We start from the raw sequence: 6,000 nt of genomic DNA, 5'->3' as shown, positions 1-6,000 counted from the left end.
TCTCAATGTTCATCCTTCGCCCAGTTTCTTCTCACAGTCCATTTGGGCAGGAAGTCCCAATTCTCCCTCTGCACTCTGGTTCTTCATCAGATCTGTTCCCTCTCTCCTCACTTCCTTTCCCCCACCCTCCAAAAAAAAGTTTACAGTCCCAGTTAGCGCTTTGTCCAATCTCAGTCTTATCATAGATTATCAGGGTTGGAAGAGACCTTAAGAGGTCATCTAGTCTAACCCCTGCTCAAAGCAAGACTAATCCCCAGACAGATTTTTACCCCAGTTCCCTAAATGGCCCCCTCAAGGATTAAACTCACAACCCTGGGTTTAGCAGGCCAATGCTCAAACCCCTGAGCTATCCTTCCCCACCACTGGCTCCCTGTCCCTTCCCCCATTTCCCTGCCCAGTTGCCAGTCCTAGTCTCCTTGCCCCACCAGTCCCAGTCTCCCCACAACTTCCAGTCCCAGTTTCCATTTCCTCCCCTCCATCAGTCTCCCATGCCAGTCTTCCTCTTCAGGCTCTTTGTCCCAATCTACTCCTTCCCTACACCTCCCACATTTGGCTCTTTTCTGCTCTTCATTTGTTTCAGGTGCCTTCCTCTTCCACACTGCCTGGGCATCAGCAGCGACGGGAGGGGGAGTATTGAGAAAACAGGAGTGATAGGCTCCTTGCTCTCAGTTCCTGTGCCTGGACCCAGATCTGGCATGGACCCGAGCAGCCAAGAAAATGGAAGGGAGTGTCCTGCTCAACCCTAGACTGGAGTATCTTCAGCGTAGATGGAATTAAGCTGTGAAGTTCTGGCAAGTATCTATTCAGCATGTGAAATCTGCAATTTTTCAAAGACATATAAATTGGCCAAATCTGAGTAGATTTTCACAGGGATGGCAAAAGGCAGATTCCTGATGCAAAGGTGATCCCCCACCAAATTTGAAGCCCTTTCCCCAAAGCATAGTGGTGCTAGAGCTTCTCATAGAAGAAGTTGCCCCCAAAAAAACCCAACAATGTATTTTTCCCCTGGCCTTGTTCTTAAAAGTGGCTGAACCTTTTGGGCTGACATTTTCCAAAACTTCTCAGCCTGAAGCAGACACCTGGCAGGTAAAATTACAGCATAAACAGTTAAAGGCTGGCAAAGTTGTAAGCAACGGAAAATAGAACTTTCTAATGGGAGGTATTGGACAACCTTAATAATAGGCGGTGCTACCAGTCCTTCATATAATGAAAGAGTTTTCCTGTTTTTTGGCAGAGGTCAAGATATGAATGAGCACAGAGTAGAGCTGGGCAAATTTTGTTGTTCAGTTTCCCGATGATTCATCAACAGGGCTTTGAAAGCTTCCAGTTACTAACCTTGTTATAATAACACCTCTTTAGCACACACAATATGCTTTGCTTCAAAAAAGTCGCATTATCATGAGAGAGGAGTGGAAATACATATGCTTTTCATCTACACTGAATAAAAACCTATAAAATGTAAAGCAAGTCTTAAAGGCACAAACAAGCATGAGACAGAAAAATGCTAGTAAAATAAACCTGTGTGGAAAAACATTTCAAATGCGTACTGAAAGCCTTTCACACCATACCATGTATTAAAACTAGACTGAGAACATTGTGTTATGAGTCAGAGAATGGCTGATAAAAGCATGTCTCCAGAACTCATAAACAAGTTTCATGCAAATCTCTTGCATGCCATGTTACTTTTCCTCCGATAAATATTTAAAGAAGAGATTTGTCTTATCACAATCACTCTTTAATGTAGGACAGTGAGAAAAGACAGCAGATTTTTTTTATTATTGCACATGGGAAGTAACTTTGTCTTTTGATTTTTGTTTTGTTTTGGTGTGTGTAAGCAGAATTATAACATACGTGTTAAAAACTATCCCATACAAACTTTCATATACTAAAGCCCAGAACCTGCCAACACTTAGGCATGTGAATATTACTCACATACATAAAGTTACCCACATATGTAAGTGTCTGCAGGAGGGGGGGTCCAAGTACATTTCTTTATAAGCAGTTGCTGTTCTAGTTTGCCTGTTTTCTGCCAGTGGTTTGCAAGGCAGGGAAACACTAGAGCACAAGCTCCACCCCTCCAGTGGTAAGTTCATGGCAACCATCAATCAAAATTAGTTGCCTCTGGCAACCAACAACAAATCTGGCTGAGTTAATCACAGGGATCAAGCATGATGTGAGACGTGGTTATTAGCACATTGATGTTCCACTGAGAATTCCTGGCATCAGGAAGATTTAACATGCAGGAACTTCCAGAAAGTAAGTATTATGTAATGTCTGAAGGATAACTAAAAGAGAACAGCAAATGCTAGGATTAATTTAAAGCTCCTCCAGCTTGGTTGTATCCAGTTGCTGTAACTTAGAGGAGGAAGATACCCAGAGCCAGCATTAAAACTAATGATCACAAGATTAAACTCTTGCTCCTTTGAGATGTGCTTGGTTATGTTATGGAGAAAAGCTGCATGCTGAGAACTTCAGTACTACCCAGTATCGCTTGCAGTCTGCAGCAGTGTTTCTCTAGTTGAAAATCTGCAGACATGGATATTTTATAGTGTTTGCATTTTTTAATTTCCTAGTTTTGTTAACTGGTATATTCATTTGTATCTATTTATTATTATTGCTTATTTGTTTGTATAATTCCCTCCACACCTCAGCAGGGTAAGAAGACTTGCATATAGTATGCGCTATTCCTTTAGAGATACTGGGCCTGATTCTCTATTTCTTGGTATCCTGGGTAGTCATTTGCACCAGTGCAATACTTGTATAAAATGCTTCCATCCTTACTTAGGAGCATCTTACACCCACTTCATACTGGTGCAAGGTGCATGGCAACAAAGAACAGGAAAACACAGACAATTACACTCACACATGTATCATGTGCATGGGGCCAATTCATGCCTTTCATGAGGAAGGGCCGGAAAACAATGTGCAGCATTCCCAGGCGATCATCCCAACGAGGGCTGGGTATAGTTTTACAGCTTGGCAAAGGGGAGAGGGGCGGTAACATTCCAAACCCAGCAAGGTCCAAACATCAGTGCATTCTGGATTCCATGGTGTACTTTCCATTAGCTGATGGCTCCAAACCTTTTGCCTTTGGCAGCAGGAAGCTGATGGGGAAAGGATAGAGAAGGATTAATTTAAAGAGACAACAGGGGCACCTTTATCTTCTGCTTCCAAATCTACTAAGATTTCAAGCAGGAGGATGCAGCAGAGAGTGACTACTCTCAGCTCCACATCTTTCCTGAGTTCCAAACGTAGGGAAGTGGCCTCTGTTGGGTGGGAGGGAAATGGATGCTGGTGCATTACAGCACTTCTCCTCCCAACGAAATCTGGCCCATTTTTGTGGAAACTCAGCTATGTTCACACCCTCTGTGGCACTTTCCTGAACGTGTGATCTGGCCCAGTGGTTATTTTGCCTATTCTCCTAGTGCCCTTTGTAAGAAACATGGCATTTTTCAAAGAAGTCAAGTCAGAGGTCATAACTGGCTTGGCTTGACACTCACGCATATATTGTAGATCGAGAAATGGAAGAATGATTTTCAGTAATGTAAAAGGTGAACATTTTTGCAAAGTTTTAAAGCTCTTTCTCACTTATTCAAGATCTAAAAATAATTTCCTCCTTTCATTAATTCATTAGCAAAACCACAAACTGTATTGACAGAGTGTGACTAACACATGGTGCAGTGCAGAAGTCATGGTAGAAAAGTCTCCGGCAATGCAACTATTGCAGCAAATTAGCTGCCCCGATCACTTCTAACATGCACTCCCACGCAAGAGGAAAGTGTTTCCATTTGGAAATCAACAACTGAGACAATGTTGCCTAGTGGATAGACCAGGGCACTCAGATGACCTGTGTTCAATTCCTGGCTCCTTGGCTTGCCATGTGACTTTGGGCAAGTCATGTCACTTTTTTGTGTCTCATTCCTCATTTGTAAAATGGAGATGATGATACCTCAATTGTAAAGTGCTTTGAGATCTATGTATGAAAAGTGCTGTGTAAGAGCCACTTATTATTTTAACCTGTTTTTTCCCATGCATCTTAAATTCAAACAAGAGTCATTGCTTTCCCTGGTACACATCAGTATAGCTTTGCTGAAGTCAATAGAACTGCACTCAGGGCTGGAGTTAGGGGCAGTTGACCTAGGCAACCACCTCAGGTGCCAGGCTTGGGGGACTGTTTTTGTTGTTAGCAACAAAAGGGAAAATAGAATGTTTGAAGTAAAATGTTTCAGGTGTTCCATATGTGGAAATCAGATCACTGACTTCAAATTTCTAGTCTGAGTTGTGGTTTAATATTCAAAAATTTAACAAATGGAGGGGGGAGGGGGACACTGAAGATGCTCCTTGCCTGAAGTGCCATTTGGTCTAGGGTTGGCCCTGGCTGCGTTAATTTACACCTGCTGAGGATCTGGCCTCTCATTTGATATGTTTGTCTGCATTTGTGCATCAGCACCTTTAATGAAGTCACCTCTGCTTTGGCAAGTGTTGAACTACTGCTACAGGGCCTGAAAGGGGAGCGCAACATTTTGTTTCGGTGTAGGTATTAAATATTGTTTTTTTGTGGTTTTTGGATTTCTTGGTGACAGAGTAGATTACCCAGAAAGGAATGAGTAGGATAACATATACTTTTCAGCCAATTATGGGCTGAATTTAAGATCTAAACAATTTGACAGTCAGGGCCGGTGCAAGGAAGTTTCGCGCCCTAGGTGAAACTTCCACCTGGCGCCACCCCCCAACCCGGCTAACCCCGCCCCCCCGTGGCAGCTAACCATGCCCCCCCTCAGGAGAGCCCCCCCATGGCAGCTAACCCTGCCTGGGGAGACCCCCCCACCCCGCAGCAGCTAACCATGCCTGGGGAGCCCGCCCCAGCTCACCTCGGCTCTGCCTCTTCCACTGAGCACGCCGGTGTTGCTCTAATTCTCCTCCCCTCCCAGGCTTGCGGCGCCGATTGGAGGAGACTTAGAGCGGGGGCTGTGTGCTCAGCGGAAGAGGCAATGTGGAGGTGATCTGGGGCGGGGAGCGGTTCCCCTGTGCGCCCCCCCCCATTACTGCAGGCGGTCCTCCCCACACCCCCCCACCCCAGCTCACCTCCACTCCACCTCCTCGCCTGAGCGGGCTTTTAGGCACCCTCAACCAGTAGGTGCCCTAGGCGACCACCTAGTTTGCCTAAGTGGTTCCACCGGCCCTGTTGACAGTAGTATTTATTTGTATTATACAAGCATCTAGGGGTCCTATCCAAGATCAGATTCCTGTTAGGTTAGGCACTGCAAAAACATGTCCGAGAGAGTCCTGACCCTGAAGATTTTACAGTCGAAGTATACAGACAAAGGGTGGTGATTATTCCCATTTTACAGCTAGAGAGTGGAGGCCCAAAGAGAGTAAGTGACTTGCCCCAGGTCATACAGAAAATCCTGGCAGAGCCTGCCATTGAAGCCCCAGCTCCTGAAGCCCAGGCCTGTGCTTTAACCCTTTCCTTTCAGTATCTTTTTAGTTTCTCATGTTATTGGTGGTAGTAAAGTAAACAAATACCAATTCCTTGGCAAATGATACCTTTCAATGGATTGCATGTTGAGAAGATTTGGAAAGAATTTAGTTTTCTCCTTGCTTTATTAATAGACTTTAAAAATAGGGTGACATATGTATAGTAATGAAGGATAAAGGAATAAAGATATAGGAAATCCTAATTTGTATTATACTGGTACATCAAAGAGCTACTTTACCTTAATCCACTTACTGCCTCTGCACTCCTCACACAAAACCAAGGAAAATCCCCACACTGCTTCAAGAAGAAAGGAGGAGGGAGAAGTGAAGCAAATCTAATAATTAGGAGAAGTATAATTTATTGGCTGAGCACATAAAAGCAAATACCATATGGTTACATTTAAAGCCCCTGTGTTACAGTTGCTTTCCTCCATTCTATTCTATCAACAGCCAAAACCAGACCAGGTTACAGAAACAAAATTTGGCCGGGTTGGGCAAGCTTCATGAACCTAAGGGGAACTA

General features: G+C 44.1%; 1 protein-coding gene across 3 annotated transcripts in view; it reads left to right on the top strand.

Moving 5' to 3' along the window:
* The first annotated feature begins 2,135 nt into the window (after positions 1 to 2,135).
* The window catches only part of LMNTD1 (lamin tail domain containing 1), a 295,944-nt gene continuing 292,079 nt past the window's right edge, over positions 2,136 to 6,000 (top strand). For all 3 annotated transcript variants that reach the window (XM_044998334.1, XM_044998324.1, XM_044998344.1), the window contains exon 1: positions 2,136 to 2,256. The gene's annotated coding sequence lies outside the window, so the exon portion shown is untranslated. The remainder of the gene's footprint in view (positions 2,257 to 6,000) is intronic.

The sequence above is a fragment of the Mauremys mutica genome, chromosome 1 (assembly GCF_020497125.1).
Source record: "Mauremys mutica isolate MM-2020 ecotype Southern chromosome 1, ASM2049712v1, whole genome shotgun sequence".
Lineage (NCBI taxonomy): Eukaryota > Metazoa > Chordata > Testudines > Geoemydidae > Mauremys > Mauremys mutica.
The sequence above is the reverse complement of the archived record's forward strand: the minus strand, read 5'-3'. Positions and strand labels throughout refer to the sequence as shown.